Consider the following 23174-nt stretch of genomic DNA (forward strand, 5'->3'; position numbering starts at 1 on the left):
CGGGTGGGGGTCCTCTGTGTGATAAATTGGGAAGCCCTTCAACTGTACTGGTTGATTCTAACACTCGTGGGTGGTCCCTTGGCTTGGGTGACCTCCTGGGGGCACCTATGGGAGATATCACAGTGGGGGGACCAAAGTGCTTCCGGTCCCAATGTTACTTTATAATGTAAGCGCATGCCCTGGTTCTGAACAGAGAGATGTTTGAGCGTGCACATTAAACTTTAAACATGTATGCTCCCTCACATCTCCCCTAGCCATCCCTATCTGATCACAGCAGAGCCAGAAGCAGTCTGAGCTGCATCACCACTCCTGCCTTCAGCAGGATGTACAGAGGGGCCCCAGCATCTGAGGGGACCTTCAGCTGACCTCAGGGCCATGGACTTCCTGTCCACTGCATCACAGCATGTGGGAACGAGAGGGATAACCTAAGGAAAACACACTTTTTAGGTCTTGCCTGACCCAGCGCATGCGCTGGTCTGGCGAGACTTATTGAGAGGGCTCCAAAAAGTGCTACCAGGCCAGCCTAGAGCTACAGTGCATGTGCGCGGGCGCGCGCCGCACTTGACCACGATTACTTTCACTTTCACGGCCGTACGGCCGCTTGGCATAGCCAATAGCTCTCACTTTTGGGACCTTATAAGTATTTAGTTATGCAACTGTTGTATGGCTAAACACTTATAAGGTCCCAAAGGCGAGACCTATTGGCTATGCCAATGTTTGTTGTTTGATTTGTAGTAGAAATTGGCAGAATTTCATTGTTATATTAAACTTTAAAAAAGTGTCCTTACCTGTCTTTTTTTCCATATTATAGGAAATTCGGATATTTATTTGTATGTAGCCTTGGATATCTCTCTGCCACTTCCCCTCGTCTCCCTCACAATCCCATAATAATGCTTACCCTGTCCTGATTTTAGAATTTGCTCTCTGACACTTGTAGTTCTGTTTTTATCTCTATAAATGTATGACTACACGCCCCAGAATGCAAAGATCAAGTGAAGGAATGGATGAGCATCGATGGGCAGTCCTAAAAGGGTTCGACTTCTATTGGTCTAACCGGTCACAAATCTCCAAATAGAAAGCTCTGTCTTGGGAAAAACCAACTTAAAACAAGGGGTCCGAAAGAGCTTCGCCTCTCCCCAGCCACGTTTGATGTATATCCTGAACCTCTTGGTGAGGTCTTGGGAAAATCGGGAATTCTTTCTCGTCAGTATGCGGATGATACCTAGATCTACCGGAAGATGCCACCCCCAAAGACATCTGTCTTCTCTTCTCCACCCTCAGCAAGGTTCTGAAATGGATGCCCAGCCACCTCTTAAAACTCAATCCAACTAAAACTGAATTTCTGCTAACTTCTCCCAAAAACATCCAAACAGTGTAGCTGGACTCCTTCTCTGCCCTGAACTGCAATCTGGCCATTGTGGAGGCGGCCAGACCACTGGACTTTATCCTTGACGACCGTCTAGACGTCTCAGCCATGGTCAAAAGTGCACACCACCAGCTAAGATAGATTGATAGATAGTTTATTGCACAATTAATTAAAATCATTGCAATCAAGACATTTTCAAAACATGGTAAAGTGCCTAAATTCCAAAGTTATATAAAAATGTGTGAAGGTTTGCCACCCTGTTCTGGAGATTAAAAAAGTTTAAGCACCATTTAGGCAACTATAGACAAGAGGATTTAAAACAATCGGCACAGCATTGTGGATTATACCTCTATATGATTGTCAGAGTCCGGGACGGCTTTCACAGCAGGCAGGTATTTTATGAAGCGTGCCGGCGGCCGCACTGATTCGCCTTTCATGCACTCGACCAGGGCAGCTCGACATGTCCGTATATTTAAAATGCGCCAGATGGGGCAAAGCCAGTATATTCTCAAAGTGCGTAGTTTCTCACAAGTGCACAATATGTGACTTCGGGATTCATCTACTCCGTCACATGCTCGGCACAGAGTGGCTACGGTCTCTTTGTACCCTCGTCCATACTTGTAGGGCAACAGTGGGATCAGGCCGAACCGTAATTTCATTAGTTGGCCGTTCATTATTGGTTTTAAGGGGGACGACAGGTACTGTGGCAAGACCCCACTGTTGCAGAGTTTTGACGCCCAGCTTCCATGACTTAGGTTTTTCAGAGTTTGCGCATCACTATCGGCTGACATTATCTTCGCTTGTTTTGTTACGTGTCTTGCTGCTGCTGATGTTGGTATAGGAACGGACCATATATCCTGAGCTTCCAATAATTCAACACAGTGTGCTAAAAATTCACACCAAGTAGAAACTCGGCTGTTTATCATTGTCCAGGTGTTTTTCTTTAGCCTGTTGTCCTACGCTTGTTCGGCTTTTAAACAGTAGGCCATGAACCTGGCTTTTAGGATCCACATTTGTGATGACAGGTTGAATTCCCTACGTATTTGCGCATGGGAGGAAGAAGTCGGTAACATTAAAACTCTACGGAAACCGGCTGACTGGGCTCTATCCAACCACATTATTATTTTATCTTTGAAGGCTATTGCACCAACGGCTACTGACAGTAGAAGTTTTGCCCCCATTACTCGGATTAGGGGAGCGAAATCTAGTGAGTTTACGGCTTTCCTTGCTCCACAAAAAGCCCCCTCTAAAGATTGTGCTGTTCCTTGCATTGCGGTGATGTGAGCGGACTGCTGTCCTTTGGGATCAATCCTCACTCCTAAATACTTGGAAGCGGCGACTATCTTGATAGGTTTGCCTTCGATGTACCAGGAACCTTTCCTCTTTAATTGTTGTGAAATGATCATTTCCTTTGTTTTTGCCGTGTTTATTTTTAGATGATTTACTCTGCAAGATAGGGACGATGCAGTTAGTAGCCGCTGTAATCGGATCGGAGTTTGGTCGAGCAGTCTTGTATCATCCGCTTATTGGAGCAATTGGATTTTAGTCCCGGCTAGTTTTAGGGGGAAAGCTCGGGCTTCGGCCAACCAGTCTGGTAGGTCAGCCAAGTACAGATTAAACAGCATTGGGCCAATCAGCATCCTTGCTTCAGACCTTTGTTGGGTTGTATTTTTGGTAGCAGACCAGGCAGAAGTGACTCTAATCTTAACTCAGGTTTACGAGTGTAGAGCAACCAATGCTTTCAAAAGAGTATTGTCAATGCCCCAGTTTATTAATTTCATCCACAATCTCAGGCGGGACACACTATCAAAGGCAGTTTGGAAATCGATGTATGCAAGATACAGAGCCCTACCTTTTTTGCAAGTGTTGTCTCGATCAAGTGGGACAAGCAGATCAAGTTGTCTTCGATGTGTGATCCCTTTTGGAAGCCTGTTTGTGAGTGGGGGATCAGTTTACGCACTTTTGCTCAGGCCTTCAGTTCTTGTAGCAGCGTACTGGCGTAGCACGTCCCATCTAGGTCCAGGAGACCAATCATTCGATAGTTTTCAGGGGCGGATCTTGAGCCTTTTTATGTATTGGTACTGGAAGGGATCCCCTCCATCACTCAGGGATAGTTTTTCCCAACCTATACTCCCAAAATAAAGGCGCACACCACCAGCTGCTCTGGGGCCTCAAGTAGTTTATTCCTGAGCAAGATCTGGAACCTGTGGTCCGGGCACTGGCTCTTTCTTGACTAGATGAGGGTAACTCTTGTCTCTCTGGTGCCCCTAAAGCACATTCAGCTCGTCTAAGAGCAAAGCTCCACACAGCTGCCCGCTTTGTGACATGGCACAGGAAATCCAACCACATATCTCCAATTCTTCGCACCCTGCAATGCCTCCCCATCGAAGCAGGAGTCCAATTTACGAGTGCATGCTTTAATCACAACGCCCTCCACAACTCCACTTCCTTCTCGGAGAACTGGAAGTCTCTGGAGCTCAATAAGGATCAAGAAACGCTGAGTCCCTCCTGCTCGAACCTCCAACCTTTAAACAAGAATACTGCAAGAGAGGCTTTTCAGCCCTCACCCTATGCACTGGGCCTGTGACCACTGACCACGTGCACTGGGTCCGTCTGGACCGAGCACTGACCGCATGCGCTGTGCCACTCCGGACCAAGCACTGACCGTATATGCTGGGCTAGTTTGTACTGAGAAGTAGCCACCAGTGCCAGGCCAGTGCTATACGTAGGATCCTAAAGTGAGAGAAGACCTATAGTATGGTCATATAGATGTATCTAAGAAACATCCACAAAAGGCGTGGTCTATGGAACTTAAGGTGTGGCCTAATACTGTGAAATAGAATCCTGTGCTTGACAAAGTCAGAAATAGACTTGCTGGACAAACTACTAACTTAACAGTTTAAATCTGAAATCACCAATCAACTCACAGACCATCCAGACCTCGGCAGCCAAACTCACCCTCAACCTCCCAGACAGGACTCACATCACACCACGCCTCGAAGAGCTCCACTGACTTCTGATACCCAGAACGTCTCATTTCAAACTCCTCACACGCACACTCAAGGCACTACATAACTCCGGCCTTGCCTACCTGAACATTGATTTGGGAAAAAGGGGGTGGTGATGGACAGAGTTTCTGAATGATGCAGAATACTCTTACCAAGTCAAGAGATCATGGTTTTAATCCATCACCGTTTTTTAGCTCACTGCACCATCCCAGCTCAGAACCTGGCTACATGCAAATTAGTCCGTACCTGTCCCAGTGCATGATGGGAACAGGGCAAACCAAACTACCAAGCCAATTCTTATACTGGGAAGGAAGCAAGCTTCCGGGGACCGGTTTCTGGCATCACAGCCTTCGTCGGCCCGGCTTGCCTGAATCCTGATGGTGCAATGAGCAAGGGACTCACGTCTGAGCATACCCTCCCACACTGAGTGTGGTTAAAAACGATTTGGGAAAAAGGGGGTGGTGATGGACAGAGTTTCTGAATGATGCAGAATACTCTTACCAAGTCAAGAGATCATGGTTTTAATCCATCATCGTTTTTTAGCTCACTGCACCATCCCAGCTCAGAACCTGGCTACATGCAAATTAGTCTGTACCTGTCCCAGTGGATGATGGGAACAGGGCAAACCAAACTACCAAGCCAATTCTTATACTGGGAAGGAAGCAAGCTTCCGGGGACCGGTTTCTGGCATCACAGCCTTCGTCGGCCCGGCTTGCCTGAATCCTGATGGTGCAATGAGCAAGGGACTCACGTCTGAGCATACCCTCCCACACTGAGTGTGGATAAAATCGATTTGGGAAAAAGGGGGTGGTGATGGGCAGAGTTTCTGAAATCGCCGTTTTTTAGCTCACTGCACCATCCCAGCTCAGAACCTGGCTACATGCAAATTAGTCTGTACCTTTCCCAGTGCATGATGGGAACAGGGCAAACCAAACTACCAAGCCAATTCTTATACTGGGAAGGAAACAAGCTTCCGGGGACCGGTTTCTGGCATCACAGCCTTCGTCGGCCCGGCTTGCCTGAATCCTGATGGTGCAATGAGCAAGGGACTCACGTCTGAGCATACCCTCCCACACTGAGTGTGGATGAAATCGATTTGGGAAAAAGGGGGTGGTGATGGACATTGACATCTCCTGGCAACAACCACCCAGACACCTCCGCTCCGCAGGATTCCACTCGCACACGTCCCACGCATACACAGAACCCGCTCAGAAGGAAGGACGTTCTCTTACATCGCTCCCAAAGCGTGGAACGTCCTCTCACTCCACATGAGAGCCGTCTCATCTCTTATTGAACTCCACAAGAAGCCGAAGACCTGGATCTTCAATTAACAAACGTACCCTAGGCAGGGCTAGGCACGCACAGCTGCTCAGCGCCAGGGTACCCTCGCGGGTGATAGTGCGCTTTACAAATACACAGAACATAAGATATCCATGCTACCCTAGGCAGGGCTAGGACCGCACAGCTGCTCATCGCCAGGGTACGCTCGCGGGTGATAGGGCGCTTTACAAATACACAGAACATAAGATATCCATGCTACCCTAGGCAGGGCTAGGACCGCACAGCTGCTCATCGCCAGGGTACGCTCGCGGGTGATAGGGCGCTTTCCAAATACACAGAACATAAGATATCCATGCTACCCTAGGCAGGGCTAGGACCGCACAGCTGCTCATCGCCAGGGTACGCTCGCGGGTGATAGGGCGCTTTCCAAATACACAGAACATAAGATATCCATGCTACCCTAGGCAGGGCTAGGCACGCACAGCTGCTCAGCGCCAGGGTACCCTCGCGGGTGATAGGGCGCTTTACAAATACACAGAACATAAGATATCCATGCTACCCTAGGCAGGGCTAGGCACGCACAGCTGCTCAGCGCCAGTGTACCCTCGCGGGTGATAGTGCGCTTTACAAATACACAGAACATAAGATATCCATGCTACCCTAGGCAGGGCTAGGCACGCACAGCTGCTCATCGCCAGGGTACCCTCGCGGGTGATAGGGCGCTTTACAAATACACAGAACATAAGATATCCATGATACCCTAGGCAGGGCTAGGCACGCACACAGCTGCCCAGCGCCAGGGTACCCTCGCGGGTAATAGTGCGCTTTACAAATACACAGAACATAAGATATCCATGCTACCCTAGGCAGGGCTAGGCACGCACAGCTGCTCAGCGCCAGGGTACCCTCGCGGGTGACAGTGAGCTTTACAAATACACAGAACATAACATATCCGTGCTACCCTAGGCAGGGCTCGGCACGCACAGCGGCTCAGAGCCAGTGTACCCTCGCAGGTGATAGTGAGATTTACAAATACACAGAACATAAGATATCCATGCTACCCTAGGGGGGGCTAGGCACGCACAGCTGCTCAGCGCCAGGGTACCCTCGCGGGTGATAGTGCGCTTTACAAATACACAGAACATAAGATATCCATGCTACCCTAGGGGGGGCTAGGCACGCACAGCTGCTCAGTGCCAGTGTACCCTCGCGGGTGATAGTGCGCTTTACAAATACACAGAACATAAGATATCCATGCTACCCTAGGCAGGGCTAGGCACGCACAGCTGCTCAGCGCCAGGGTACCCTCGCGGGTGATAGGGCGCTTTGCAAATACACAGAACATAAGATATCCATGCTACCCTAGGCAGGGCTAGGCACGCACAGCTGCTCAGCGCCAGAGTACCCTCGCGGGTGATAGGGCGCTTTGCAAATACGCATACCATAACATGCCATAAAGGGGCTGGTGCCACGCTCAGCAGTTGCAAGGTCTGAGATAAGCTTGTTTCACGGCGCTGAGACAAACATGCCCCTGACAGTGACTCCAGCAGACAGATGGGCACGGTGCCACCTCACCTATCACTGGCATACACTGCGTTGGCATGCTTTTAAAATCAAAGATTAGAACCCTACCTTCAACATTATGACAGCAAAATTAAGAAGCAGAAAATCAATCATCAGGGTGAAAGGGACCAGGTGGTGAGAGGAACCGACATGTGAGAGAGAGACCTGGTGAGAGAGAAACATGGCGGAGAAAGAGACCTGGCGGAGAAAGAGAACTGGTAGTGAGATATCTGGTGGACAAAGTGACCTTGTGGTGAAAGAGACTGTGGTGAAAGACACCTGGTGAAGAGAGAGACCTGGCGGAGAAAGAGATGTGGCGGTGAGAGAGATCTGGAGGTGAGAGAGATCTGGTGGTGAGAGAGACCTGGTGAAGAAAGAGACCTGGTTGTGAGAGAGGCCTGGTTGTGAGAGAGGCCTGGCTGTGAGAGAGGCCTGGTTGTGAGAGAGGCCTGCTGGAGAAGGAGGCCTGTTTGTGAGAGAGGCCTGGTTGTGAGAGAGGTTTGGTTGTGAGAGAGGCCTGCTGGAGAAGGAGGCCTGTTTGTGAGAGAGGCCTGGTTGTGAGAGAGGCCTGGTTGTGAGAGAGACCTGGTTGTGAGAGAGACCTGGTGGAGAAGGAGGCCTGGTTGTGAGAGAGGCCTGGTTGTGAGAGAGGCCTGGTGGAGAAGGAGGCCTGGTTGTGAGAGAGGCCTGATAGTGAAAGGGGGCTGTTGGTGGGGGAGATCTGACCTAGAACGAGAGGCCATGTTGTGGGAGAGACCTGCACTCGGGAGTGGTGCCTGGCGAGGACCAATGACGGGGAGTTTGGGGAGGGTGAGGGGGGAGTGATTAGACACTGAATGTCCAGCGCCCTTACACCGATCCATAAAGGGGAGTTTCGCCGGCTTGGACACTGCAAGGAAAACCAAGAGGACTCCTTTTAACCCTTAGGTGGCTGAAGACATTGTTTTCCACCCAAACACAGAGACCTTTGGCCCTTATATTTTAGTCACAGGTGTGATTTCAAAACATAATATTTTCTTTCAATAAGGAAACTTGGGGGCATATCAACAAGGGCTTTATCTCTGCTTTTTTGGCTTTAAAAGCCAAAAAAGGAGAGATAAAACTAGCGCCCTATCAACAACAGGGTGCTAACATGCAAATTTGCATGTTAGCACCCTTTTACTCTACGCTTCCCCTTGCATCTCTAATGAGATGCAAAGGGGGCGTTCCAGAGTAAAATAATAGGAGAAATGTCGCTAAGCGACATTTCTCCTATTATCAAGAATGTCGCTAACCCTGTTAGAGACAAAAAAAGCAGCGCTAACCGCGGTTAACGCTGCATTTTTACGTCTGGTATTTTTCAGACTTAGCCATGATATCCTATGGAAGGAGGATATCATGGCTAAGTTTGCCTGTCCCTATCAACAAGGTAACGTGAGATTATCGCTGGGTTTCCAATAGGAGTTCCAGGGGCCCCACACCTTCACCCATTTCCCAGGCTTACCTCTCGCCACATACACTACCTTCTCCCGAAACATACACCAATCCATGTTGTCCTTCCACACCGAAACCGTGCGCTAGGATTTTTATCGCTTTTGAGATAAGCGTTGTTAATAGCACGCTATCTCAGCGATAAAAATCCACGTTAGCCGGCGATAATTATCCTAGCGCTAAGTGCGCTTAGCGATAATTATCGCCGGGTGTTGCTGATATGCCCCAAAGTATTTTATTTACCAGTTTTGAGGAAACTTTTCTTGTTCTAACTGCTGGTTTGCCTTAATTAGCCGTAATAACCCTGTATAGAGTCATTAAAAAGGGAAATAAAAATGTGTGAAATAAGACTTAAATCAATAAAAAACGAAGAAGGGTCACGTGTTCCAGTCCTTTAAAATATCACCCCCTCAGTTCACAGTGGAAACAACTAAAAATAAACAGAGTGTAGCTGTCATGTAAACATGTCGGCATCTTTACCTCAGGCTCTAACACTTGCATCTAAACACGCATTTGTAATGCAACAGGTCTCGCATCGCTGAAAGTTTGAGCTATTGGCGTTGGTTATTATAATGCAAACCCAATAGCTCAAACTTGTACTAATGCGGGGGCTATTGCATTGCAAAGCAATCGCCGCACTCGCGCTTTTGCTTTACACTTCTTAAGCTATAGCTCGGGTGCCGCGATCGCTTCAAAAGTAAAACAATGGAAACAAACGTTGTATTCTGTCTCTTTGCTTTTGAAGCAATTGCGGCACCCTCACGTTAGCTTAAGATGTGTAAAGCTAAAGCGCTGGTGCTGCTATTGTAACACAAGTTAAAAAATAGAAGAAAAAGAAACATCGCGCCCGTGTTCTGCACCACAAATAACAAACCAAAGACGCCGAGCACTATTATATCAGCTGAGACTGCCGTGCTGCGAAAAATGAAAAAGAAAGCTTTGTGAGAGAGCGTTTCCTGCCTGAAAATACAGGCAGCAGAAAGACATTTAACAAAATAGTGCTGAGAGGCTGTAATTAAACCGTACCAAGTAACAACACACATAACAGGGGGTGTCCTCATGGGAGTTTACAAGAAGAGAAAAGGCGGTACTAAATTGGGAATACTAAGCTTAGTGACCAATGAAAAGCCACCATTTACAAAGGACAGTGACAGGAGCCAATTAAAAAGATGGGCGGAAAGTGGGGGGAGCTTCATGCTCATAACCTGAATACAGCATGTCTCGAAGAGACAGCGCAAGCGCTGACTAGATGAGACCTAAATACTGAACCAGGACAATGCCCCTATAGCTTGTCCAGTCATGAGGACATGGGACTTTCAGAGCTGGTCTGTGGAAGGCGGGATCCCAGCGGCTAGAGCTGTATCTGACCCCGGGTAGGTTTCAATGTCCTTTCACCCTTGCTTTAGTGTCAAACAAAAATATGTGACTGCGAAATAAAGGTCTAAATTTATAACAAACTGAGATATCAACAAGTTGGAGAATAGGTCACTTTTACCTCTCAGGAAGTTGGAAAGTCTATAATATGAAGATAAAGGTAATACAGGACACTTTTCACTAACCTTATCACAAACGATATGTTCTGTTACATGTTAATCTCATCAATAAAGTATAAATCACCCTGAGTCTTCTTGGCGCTCAAACAGGCTCAATCAGACAGGCAGAAGTAAGTGGCTGAGGGGTGGTCCAGGGGTGCTTGTTTAGAGGTGTTTACAGAATCGAATCCCATTGGATTCCAGATAAATATTCAGAGGAGGTGAATTGCAGATCGCAGGGGCTGCGCCGCACAACTTCTACCACCAGCATTGCATTAAAAAAATATTGGAAAATTCACATTTGCATAAACAGCTGTGTCGAGCACCAGTGAGAGATGTGCATGGCCACCCTCCCTCCAGTAACAAGCACTGGCAAAGCCAATAGGCCAGGCACATCTTTTGCGTCCTGACATTAAAGACGGCGGCTGTATTAAAAAATACAAATAAGGAATGCTTTAGTATAAAATAAATCTATGAGGTAAATAATTAACTGTGGGATGATTCTGTGTTCTTTTGAGATGTACCTGATACATTGCAATTAGCACAGTTCATGGTAAGCCAATACTCGTCTAAGTGCGGCCAGAGCCAGCTCTCTGTATATTTTAAAGAACTAGAGACAACAGGTCGATTGACAGCAATGCTATCAAGCCAGACCTAAAAATAGTTGCAGAAATGTGGAGGCTTCCAAATACTGTGAGTTGTGGAATGTAGGAATGTTAAGCATGCAACAGCAAAATAGGGGTCTGATACACGAACATCATTTTGATGTACATAAAGCAGTCCTTCAGTAGGACTAGTTACTGTAACTGTAGTAAAGCGCCTATTTTTACATGGTTAGCCTCCACTTTTTGCTTGGTGCATGATGTGGTTTCGAATTGGCAGTGCACTGGGTCCCTGATAACTAAATTCCCAGTGCCAGAACTCTTTCCTAAATCTGTACCAATATTGGAACAACTTCAACCACCCCTGTAAGTCCCTAGTAAATGCGTCAGCAGATATGACCCTATAATACCCAAGTCTATTCATGGATATTATAAGTGCACACAGAAGCCATAGAGGGCACACGGAGTGGGTACTGGTCATCACGAGTTTCCTAGCTCCATGATTGTTTCACTGCACCCTAAAGTGTTTGGTACCAAACATTTCATCTTAATAAATCCTCACTGATGCCAGTGTTGGATTTATTAATAAATGCACATAGGAGACACCTTAGAGGGTCCCCTGAAAACCTACCAAGCCCCGGTGTGGTCTCTGAGTAGTCTTGGCAATCCTGCCACCACCAGACATGTTTCTGACCTCATGGAGGGAGAGACAATGTAAATGTAAATGTAAATGTCAAGGTACTTATAGAGCGCACTGTCACCAGACGGACACCTTGCGGTGTCGCCTTTGCGGTTTTCTGGCGCTTATACTCATACCGCTGTGGAACCCCTCCTGGCTTTCCCTGTGAAGTGTCCACTCCTGGGCACCCCCAGGGTGAAGCCAGGCATCCTTAGCGCTGTTGGGGCCGGTGTGGAGGCTAAGCAAGCTATTGCCCAGAGTTGCAGCGTGGGGCCCGTGATTAGAATAGGCACCGAGGCGAGAATAGACAGGTCCGAGGAAATTGAGCCCGAGCCCCGCTGAGGCAGGAATCAAACCCTGGTCCCTGGCCAGAACTCTGCTTCAGGGTCTGCCGCTCTAACCATTGAGCCACACTCCTCCAGAGCTCCATGCTCTCAGAGGCCAGAATCTAAGCCTGCTCTGGGAGGAGGGGCTTCACACCTCCCCCAAGCCAGGCTGACCTTCGAAGGTGGGTAGCTTCAGAGGTGACTCTGCCTTTTTAATGCATCCCAGGCAGCTACAGCTAGTGGAGGATGCCAACCTCCCTGTCCTGCTCCACATTTGGCGGGACAGAAGGCAGGAAAATTGTTAAATTAGGAAGTGTGTCCACATTCAGCCAGCACAACCCCTAAGGTGGGGTAGGTGACGTGCAGCCCACTTTTCATATCCCTCCATCTTCGTTGGAGAGAATTAGCCAATTAGGGTCAGGGTAGGGCCCCTTCCCACAGGAAGTGGTAACTTAGAGGGTGTAAACACCCTAAAGGGAGGTAGCCCATTGGCTACTACCTGTTACCCCTTTAACGTCTCAATAGTTTGTATTTAGGTGGCATCCCTGGACCCTGAACTTTGGGTTTGACTGACACAAAGCAGATAAGGACAAAGAACAGCTGCTGACCCAAGAACAGAAGACCTGCTGCAGAGCTTTTGGGTCCAGGGGGACCCTCTAGGGAAGATATGCACCAGGGGCAGAGAACTTATTTCCACTCTTGAAAGCCTGAGGCAGCAAGATGCTGATCAGGACCAGAGAAGTGCCAGTAGTTCTCACAGGACCTGTTGGGAGGAGGGACTCCTTTACACTCAGACCAAAGACCCTGAACCTGGTGCCACCAGGAGATTAATAGTGCCTCATCAGTTTAGTGAGGTTCTACTTACATTGGCCTATGACATTCCCGTAACTGGGCATCTTGGCTAGACCAAACCTTGGAGTAGGTTGCTGAACCATTTCTACAGGCCAAAAATGTTCCAGAATTTGAAGGAGTTTTGCAAGTCATGTTCCACCTGTCAAGCCAGTGGCAAGGCAAGTAGCTACCTACAGACCCCCTTAATTCCACTTCCAGTGGTCAGAGTACCCTTTGAGAGGGTTGGGGTTGACATTGTTGGTCCCCTTGACCCTCAGATAGCATCAGGAAACCAATTTATACTGGTGGTAGGGGATCATGCGACCAGGTATCCTGAGGCAATTCCCCTGAGGACTACCACTGCTCCTGCAGTGGCTAAGGCCCTACTTGGTATTTTTACCAGTGTTGCGTTTCTAAAGGAGGTAGTATCAGATAGAGGCACAAACTTCATGTCTGCATACCTAAAACTCATGTGGACTCAGTGTGAGTGACTTATCAGTTCACTACCCCATACCACCCACAGACAAATGTGCTCATTGAAAGATTTAACAAGACCCTAAAAGGTATGATTAGTAAACTCCCTGAAAAGCTCAGAAGGAGATGGGATGTCCTGCTACCATGCCTGCTTTTTACAGTTAACGAGTACAAAATGTAACTCACAAACTTACAAGTGTAAATCCACACATCTATCTCTCCTATTTTTCTATTGGGAGATCATCACACATGTACGTTTACTACTTAGAAGAAAATGTGGGAAGGGCCATGGGAAGTGAAAGGGGAAAAAGGGGCATACTTACTGCTAAAGGGAAAGGTTTAAGGGGGAATAAAGAGGGTTGTCGGGAGTTACAGACATCCACCCACAAAAGAGTAAGCCCATTGCACAAACTGCCATTCTAAAATTACTTCAGCAAAAAAGAACCCTAACCTGTAGTAAATGCACTCCAACTGTAGGATTTTTTTTTTTAAATAGATTTGTTTTGACTGATCCAGAACTGGTCCATAAAAAGAACGTAATCTGGGCCTCCTGGGTTAGTGCCTACCCTGGTCCCTAACCCCGGTCCCTACAGAGAGAAGAGACCCGGCCTGTGGGGTTTGTCTCATTACTGGTCAGTGAAGAGAGCGCAGGCCAGGACCCGGGAGTTTGCTCAAGTACAGGTCCCTAAAGAGAGTGAAAGCCAGGCCCATTGGGTCTGTCTCAGCATTGGTCCACAAAGAGGATGTAGCCTGGGCCTCTGGGATCTATTCCTGCCCTAGAGAGTGTAGGGAGGCATATATGCCATCTCTCCTGATTCAAGTGGGAGACTACCATTATCATGGCTACTCTGATGCCTCCCGCTTGCAAAAACCTGATTACTCGGCAGGCTTCAGCCGGCAGGAACTGGTCTTTCGTGACTTGGAGTACATACACAACAGACCTGATTCAGGCAGGAGACTCCTGATTTTTTAAGCCAAAAATAGTTTCATTTTGCCTGTCTCCTGCCTGAAATTACCTCAGTTTCAGCAATAACCAATGGGGGAAATACATTCTCCCAATTCGTTTTTAACAATCTCCCACTTTCCTCTTCTAAAATGTTGGCATGAATGGGTCGGACCCATGGGGTATGACTCTGCATCTATCACTAAGGAAGATGCAGTCACCCCTCGAGTTCTGTTCCTTCCCTCATCCCTCCAAAGAGCCCCCTTGGGCCTATTCCTGCCGTCGTCCCTCCAGAGGGTGTAGACTGCCCCCTCTGGTCTGTTACTGCCCTTGTTCATACAGAGGGTGTAGACTGCCCCGTCGGGTCTATTCCTGCCCTCATCCCTACAGAGGGTGTAGACTGCCCTCTTAGGGTCTGTTCTTACCCTTGACCCTACAGAGGGTGTAGACTGCCCCCTTTGGGTCTGTTCCTGCCCCATCCTTACAGAGGGGGTAGACCCCCCCCCCAGGGTCTATTCCTGCCCTCATCCCTACAGAGGGTGTAGCCTGCCCCCCTCGGGTCTGTTCCTGCCCCGTTCTTACAGAGGGGGTAGACCCCCCCAGGGTCTATTCCTGCCCTCATCCCTACAGAGGGTGTAGACTGCCCTCTTAGGGTCTGTTCGGGTCTGTTCTTACCCTTGACCCTACAGAGGGTGTAGCCAGCCCCCCTCGGGTCTGTTCCTGCCCCGTCCTTACAGAGGGGGTAGACCACCCCCCTAGGGTCTATTTCTGCTCTTGTACCTACAGAGGGTGTAGACTGGCTCCCTCAGGTCCGCCCTACAGAGGGCATAGACTGCCCCCTTGGGTCTGTTCCTGACGTCGCCCCTACAGAGGGTGTAGACCCTCCGCTCGGATCTGTCCAGACCTTGTACCTAAAGATAGGATGGGCCGTGCTCCTGCAGTCCTCCCAATCACTAGGCGCTACCATGGAGCAGCAGACACCAGTCCACCCCTGTACTCTACACGTCAGTGCTGGCGTGAAGTGCAGGATGGTTGCATCACAGAATGTGCTGGCACAGAGCGTGTGAAAGGAACGAAAGCACATCACATTCCATGACACAGGCATCCCAGCACAATGCCAAGGTACCTCAGTGAGGGAACACTTGCTCAACTGATGGCTTCCAGAGGTGGGAGTGTCAGTGATGGTGTAGCCAGCGGAAGGGAAGCACACCCCACCCCTCACATGCAAGAGGGAAGCATGCACCACCGCATGACAAGCACAAGGGAAGCACACCCAACCTCTAACAAGCACACAGCCAATTGTGACATAATTGCTCACACCAGGCTGTGAGGAGGAGGTGTGTTGTAGTGTAGTGTAAAATCCCCCGCGCTGCATTTGGCCATAAGTGTCCTGGTAGGACCAACAGCAGGACATCCACTCACACTCACGGATTACACGCTCCTGGGAGCTAAGATCATTCTTTCACTCATCAATGGCCTACCGCATCCATTCATCTCACCACTAACTCATTCCTGCAGTAATTCACTAACCCGTCCACAATAAAGCAGACACACAAATCCTACAAGCACATGAAAAATAAATGAAAAGATTGGAAGTAGAAAGAAGGAAACATGCTGCCACCTAAACTTCGATACAAAAAACAATGGTCCTAAACCTTCATTTACAAATCAACCAATGATTATATGAGCTATTAGCTCATATGACTTAGTACAATTATATTTACAACATAAAAGTGCAACAAACCATAATCTGGGTCACCATATATTTTATTTCAGTCAAATGGTGAAGAAACAACCAATATTCAATGCGTTATCAATTCAAAGAGGGTTGCTCCAGAGGGAACGTGCATAAGAAAAGAAGTGCTCAAGTGTGAGGTGGTGAGGAAAAAGGGTATTCCAAAAGATGGTATAGAAGAGTTTGATATGTCAAAACAAAAACAGGAACTGGTTATTGATCACGGTCCTTAGGTAGCCTGGCCACAGATCAATCACAAAATTGTTGCAATTTTAGTTTAAACCAGAAATCCATTCTAGAGTGGCACGTAGGGGGTAAAGTTCAGGGTCCAGGCTTGATTAAATGGGCGTCGATGTTTCGACCCGTCTTGTGGCCGTGAGGGCGATTAGATCCTCGGCCATGCGGATCTTCATCAGGACAGGGTGGGGCAACCCAACATTAACTGTAGTCTACTATCAGTGGTAGGGGCAAAAGTCCATGATCCCATTAGTGAATGCGGCAAAGGACGCTGATGGATGTGCTTGAACACAGTAATCTTGAAACAGGGGAGCTTAAAGCTGTAATGAATTTAAGTGCCCAGTAACGTCTATGAGTCAAAGTACTCCAAGGTTAGAATAGGTCCACATAGGATTGGAAATCAATACCAACTGAATGGCGCTCTAAACCCGCGTCCGTCTTCCGCCGCATTCCTATGGCAATTTTGGTGCAGTAAAAACAATGATACTCTACGCATTATACCACTCCAAGATGGCTTCTCAGTAAACATCGCACTGGGCGATCATCTTTGAACGCTAAAGTGTATAGTGTATTGCTCTTCTACTGATCTAAGGGTGGCAAGAAGACTTGCTTCTAAGCATGGTGGCCATCTTGTCACAGTAAAACAATGAGATGTTGTGAAGGATACTGATGGAGCAGGTAGTGCAAAATTTTGTATACCTCCTCTATTTTTGCATGAAAATTCTAATTATATAATATATTAATTATAATATTATTAAACGAGTGTTGCATGTATATTAATCAACATTATAAAAACACAAATTACACGTGGGATACTGCTATTTGCATGGCTAAATAACTCATATATCTAAAATCTGTACGCATATTAACAATAGTATATGTGGTAATAGTATATCGCATGATATATTGATTTATGATGTTTGCATCTTCGTGGAGGATCGAAAAGGTGAATATAATTGCTTTAAATGTCGCTCGATAAATACTAATACATAAAGGGATTAGTAAGGGGTTAACATTAGAATCATCATTTCTATGTATTAATTATTCTTTTGTGTTTGTTTCGCTTAAGTTGACATCTGGGCCTAATCCAAAATGGTGGCTGACACCGCATACAGAAGTGGCCACCGTCTTGTGAAGTGCAGAGTCAACTGCGCATGATCGGACGGTATCGTGAACTTCTTAGCAACCTTTACACATCATGTTCCAGGTCAAGGATAAGAATTTGGTGGTCTGCCAAGATAAGGGAACAATCAAGCCTACAACAGACCGGAACAAGCCGACACTAACGCGGACTAGTGACATCACCACTCGGACTGAACTGAGAATCCGGGAATAAGAATCGGACTATCCCAACCAGCCAATCACCACTGTTCTTGGCTTAAAAATGTATCATGTTAACCTGATATTTATTATAAAAAGGGTGGTAGAATAGGGAGGGGCGCAACGCCTTTTTCTTGATGGTCCAGATGCTGCCTGACCGCTTGATGAACTTTTTCCAAATCCACGGGCTATGATAGATGCTTGCACGATTTCTGGTCCTTTGATAAAATTTGGGACTGTAACGTGCTGAGCAGAGGACTTTGGACTTTGAGCCTTGGCCTGCTTTATTTGGACAATTTACGACAAAACTCGGTTATGCAGAGCCAATGAATTAGAGGACCCCAAATAGCCAGATTAGGTAAATATGATGTTCTGCGATTTACTTAAATTGATCTAGAAATTCTAAACTTTGACAAGTCAAATGCAAATATAAATCATTATGAAATTTTAGATAAACAAATATTGATTAACAAGAAAATATGAGTTTGTGGTTTTTCATTAACAGAAATAAGGATTCTGATTCTTAAATCACCATCAACCAATCCAACTAATTGGTTCGTTGACCAAGTGGGTGGAATGCTTTGATGTTTAGGATTAGGGATCTATAGGCGACGAATGTTAATGTATATTTTGTAAAAATAACTCTTCTCTCCCTATAAGGTGTTCCCCCACATGTCCAGCGCAAGAATCGTTTCATCCCTCCTGTGTGCAGACTCGTGAGAGAGACGTATGAGTGTTGGTGTTATGGGCCCCACCAATGACTGTGTGTGTGAATGAGCAAATGTGATGTCGGGTCTGCGACGTAGGGAGGATATTTGTAAATTTGCCCCGTTTCCCGGTTTTGCGCTGGATCAATACCATTGCAAGAAGCCCATCGACTGTAGAAATAGTGGCCACTCGGGTTGCAGCACGCTGCAGATGAAATGAGCGGCAAGCAAGCGTCCTGGTTGGACTGTTCTGGAGAGCTACAGGATGCTCTTAAAATAAGAAAAGAAATGAAAGGGGACCGATAAAAGGAAAAAAATGAAATCAAAAAGACTGATCACCAGCCCAGATGCTCCAGCACACGGATTTGTTGGCAGATGTGCTCATGTGACCAGGCAAATTGTTGTCAGTCACAGGGCAGGAGAGCCAGTGGCAGGAATGGGCTGACCCCTTGCCCAGTGCAGTGTGCCATCAAGACAGAAGCAGAATGTGATTGGCACTTGAACCAACGGGAGAGGACTGACCACAAGAAGCTGTGCCTATTCACATGTATACAGAGCTCGGTTAATTACCGGCTCCAAGCAGACAACCACACCTGCCCGGCTCTTCAATACCGTCTAGCAAGGATTATAACAGGGACCATCTTCTACCCCAGAGTTTGCCCAAGGAAGTACGCAACACCCAAATCCTTGCTTACTGCAGTAATCTGTCACGTAAGAAAAATCCTGTTAGAGGCATTAACACAGTGTAATACCAATTCACCCGGAAAGGCCTGTAGACTTTATCATATGATTTTTACTATAAATAAGTCAGGCCTACTGCCTTTGAATTAACTTTGCATACTATACAGATCAGAGCAGTGGCCTCTGACATAACGTTTCCTAATGAACCAGTTAGGCCTATACCCTTTCTCATTGGTCCAGTACCATAAATATCTCTGTTCGGCTGTATTAAGAATACGCCTTTCTACAGGTAACCATCAAGTATAGAGTCATAAAATTAGAAACACCAAATTAGACTTGGCTAAACAATAATCAACCAACCACCCCCCTCTGAAGAGGGACTCATAAGGATGCTCACGGCGCACACGCCCTTCTACCCCCGGGCCTTTGTCAGAGAAGTAACCAGCACCAGACCCCTTGCCTCATATTGTATTGAATTGTACTGAAATTGCATTTATATAGCACTTACTACCCCATATGAGGCGTCAAAGCGCTTTTCGGCGAGTAGCACGCTACTCTGGAACCCAAAAAGGATTAGTGGTGGATTAGTATAGTGAAATTTGAGTTCATTTGAGTGGTGAGCATGGGAGTCTGTTAGTTGGATTGAAGAGGATATTGGGGGATAGAAGAAGGAAGAGTCTCGAAGTGGAGGTAGAGGATATATTGAGAGAGGTATAGAGTGAAATATAGGGTAGTGCATCGGAGACAACATGGCCACATGTTCGCAAAGGCAACATCTCTTGCATAGGGAGAGCTTTTGTCTCTTTACTCATCCATGAGCTGGGGGACCTGTAGTCTTTCAAGGACTCTTTACTCATCCCTGAGGGGTCTGTGTTCTTTCATGGGCTCTTTGCTCATCCTCGAGGGGTCTGTGGTCTTTCATGGGCTCTTTACTCATCCCTGAGGGGTCTGTGTTCTTTCATGGGCTCTTTACTCATCCCTGAGGGGTCTGTGTTCTTTCATGGGCTCTTTGCTCATCCTTGAGGGGTCTGTGGTCTTTCATGGGCTCTTTACTCATCCCTGAGGGGTCTGTGTTCTTTCATGGGCTCTTTATTCATCCCTGAGGGGTCTGTGTTCTTTCATGGGCTCTTTACTCATCCCTGAGGGGTCTGTGTTCTTTCATGGGCTCTTTATTCATCCCTGAGGGGTCTGTGTTCTTTCATGGGCTCTTTACTCATCCCTGAGCTCAGGGGCCTGTAGTCTTTCAAGGACTCTTTACTCATCCCTAAGGGGTCCGTGGTCTTTCATGGGCTCTTTACTCATCCCTGAGGGGTCTGTGTTCTTTCATGGGCTCTTTATTCATCCCTGAGGGGTCTGTGGTCTTTCATGGGCTCTTTACTCATCCCTGAGGGGTCTATGTTCTTTCATGGGCTCGTTACTCATCCCTAAGGGGTCTGTGTTCTTTCAAGGACTCTTTACTCATCCCTGAGGAGCCTGTGTTCTTTCATGGGCTCTTTGCTCATTCCTGAGGGGCCTGTGTTCTTTCATGGGCTTTTTACTCATCCCTGAGGGGTCTGTGTTCTTTCATGGGCTTTTTACTCATCCCTGAGGGGTCTGTGGTCTTTCATGGGCTCTTTACACATCCCTGAGGGGTCTGTGTTCTTTCATGGGCTCTTTACTCATCCCTGAGCTGGGGGACCTGTAGTCTTTCAAGGACTCTTTACTCATCCCTGAGGAGCCTGTGTTCTTTCATGGGCTCTTTACTCATCCCTGAGGGGTCTGTGTTCTTTCATGGGCTCTTTATTCATCCCTGAGGGGTCTGTGTTCTTTCATGGGCTCTTTACTCATCCCTGAGGGGTCTGTGTTCTTTCATGGGCTCTTTATTCATCCCTGAGGGGTCTGTGGTCTTTCATGGGCTCTTTACTCATCCCTGTGGAGTCTGTGGTCTTTCAAGGACTCTTTACTCATACCTGAGGAGCCTGTGTTCTTTCATGGGCTCTTTACTCATCCCTAAGGGGTCAGTGGTCTTTCATGGGCTCTTTACTCATCCCTGAGGGGTCTGTGGTCTTTCATGGGCTCTTTACTCATCCCTGAGCTCAGGGGCCTGTAGTCTTTCAAGGACTCTTTACTCATCCCTGAGGAATCTGTGGTCTTTCATGGGCTCTTTACTCATCCCTGAGCTCAGGGGCCTGTGTTCTTTCATGGGCTTTTTACTCATCCCTGAGGGGTCTGTGTTCTTTCATGGGCTTTTTACTCATCCCTGAGGGGTCTGTGGTCTTTCATGGGCTCTTTACACATCCCTGAGGGGTCTGTGTTCTTTCATGGGCTCTTTACTCATCCCTGAGCTGGGGGACCTGTAGTCTTTCAAGGACTCTTTACTCATCCCTGAGGAGCCTGTGTTCTTTCATGGGCTCTTTACTCATCCCTGAGGGGTCTGTGTTCTTTCATGGGCTCTTTATTCATCCCTGAGGGGTCTGTGTTCTTTCATGGGCTCTTTACTCATCCCTGAGGGGTCTGTGTTCTTTCATGGGCTCTTTATTCATCCCTGAGGGGTCTGTGGTCTTTCATGGGCTCTTTACTCATCCCTGTGGAGTCTGTGGTCTTTCAAGGACTCTTTACTCATACCTGAGGAGCCTGTGTTCTTTCATGGGCTCTTTACTCATCCCTAAGGGGTCAGTGGTCTTTCATGGGCTCTTTACTCATCCCTGAGGGGTCTGTGGTCTTTCATGGGCTCTTTACTCATCCCTGAGCTCAGGGGCCTGTAGTCTTTCAAGGACTCTTTACTCATCCCTGAGGAATCTGTGGTCTTTCATGGGCTCTTTACTCATCCCTGAGCTCAGGGGCCTGTAGTCTTTCAAAGACTCTTTACTCATCCCTGAGGAATCTGTGGTCTTTCATGGGCTCTTTACTCATCCCTAAGGGGTCTGTGGTCTTACATGGGCTCTTTACTCATCCCTGAGGGGTATGTGTTCTTTCATGGGCTCTTTGCTCATCTCTGAGCTGAGGAGCCTGTGGTCTTTCAAGGACTCTTTACTCATCCCTTCTAGTTTCTGTGATTCAGAAGGTTCTTTGCATCCAACTGGACATTTCGGTTTCCTCCTTTATGCCCTGGTACCCGCCATCTGGTGATAGGCCGTTAGTGGGCATGCACCGGCCTGGGGGTGGGTGCCACATCCTTGGCATTCAACCCTCATGGCTGCAGTTCTTCCTGCTGCCTCCGCCTCTCTGCAGCCATGGTGCAGACGCCCACCTTCTCAGGAGAACCAATCCCCCATCACTTCGGACACCTCTGCATCTATTGCCCCTGACACAGCTCCCCGGGTTCGCAGAGTACTTTGGGGCAGGGGAGCTGCAGGCATTGATTCTACTTTGCTCAGGATGACAATGCATGCAGCCTTGTTTGCTCTTCAACCGGTTTCCCCTGTACAGGGAATAGGCCTTTGTTTCTCCCTATTTCCTTGTTCTGCAGTATTTACAGAGAAAATCATTGTTCACGGTGGTGTGCACGCGCCAGGAGCTGTTCCTTTAGGCTTAAGATCTGCGGCTGCTGTGCCAGGCCCGTTATTGCCCATACTTGCCAAAGTCTTTCTGAGCACAGGCACTCTCAGCGGCGTTCATTTCGGCACCAGAGTGGGGTAGCTGTGCAAACTCCCCAGGAGACTTAGAAAGACCATTCAATTTGGAGCTGAACACAGGCTGACTTCCATCTTTAGGACAGGCATGCCTGCTAAAGACAGATGGGGGAGGGGGGGGGGGGCGGGTTCTATTCTGAACTCAGGCCGGCTTCCATCTTTGGGACAGGCATGCCTGCCATGGACAAATGGGGGAGGGGGAATTTGAGATGAACACAGGCCGCCTTCCATCTTAGGGACAGGCGTGCGTCCCAAGGACAGATGGGGTGGGGGGCAATCGGAGCTGAACAAAGCCTTCCATCTTTGGGTCAGGCATGCCTGCCTTAGAGAGATGGGTGGGGCGGATTCTGAGCTGTATACAGGCCGCCTTCCATTTTTGGGACAGGCATGCCTGCCAAGGACAATTAGGGGAGGAATCCTGCGTTCCACTCAGATAATTTGCTGAATACAGTTACCTATGCGCTATGCTCCTCCTGTAATACTCAACCATCTGCCTCTTTTCCCTAACCCTCTGCTCAGTGGTGTAATGAAACTTGAGGGCACCCCTGAAAAGTACATGTTGCCCCCCTCCTCCGCAGCCTAGTCAGGAGCTCTCAGGCCAGGCCAGGGGGCTTCCACACGTACAAAGTGCCAGAGGGACCCCCCTGGAGCTTCGTGGCCCCTGCAAAGCGGGGGCTGCAAGAGCTAATGTCATGCCACTGCCTCCGCGTCGATGCACTTACGCACGCAGATAGTCAGGAATGAAGGGCACCTTATACCATATTTTTTTTTAGGTCTGCTGTTTGCCAAGACATTTTGGTTTTACTAA

The 23174-nt window shown here is 47.8% G+C and overlaps 1 protein-coding gene and 1 long non-coding RNA gene across 3 annotated transcripts in view; one reads left to right on the top strand and one right to left on the bottom strand.

Annotated features, from left to right (window-relative positions):
• LOC146783064 (uncharacterized) overlaps positions 1–23174 on the top strand; it is a 486434-nt gene that overhangs the window by 126619 nt on the left and 336641 nt on the right. The window lies entirely within an intron of this gene.
• Positions 1–23174, bottom strand: part of CLDN15 (claudin 15) — a 222380-nt gene that overhangs the window by 100234 nt on the left and 98972 nt on the right. The gene's annotated exons all lie outside the window — the stretch shown is intronic.

The sequence above is a fragment of the Triturus cristatus genome, chromosome 12, assembly GCF_964204655.1.
Source record: "Triturus cristatus chromosome 12, aTriCri1.1, whole genome shotgun sequence".
NCBI classification, from domain to species: Eukaryota; Metazoa; Chordata; class Amphibia; order Caudata; family Salamandridae; genus Triturus; species Triturus cristatus.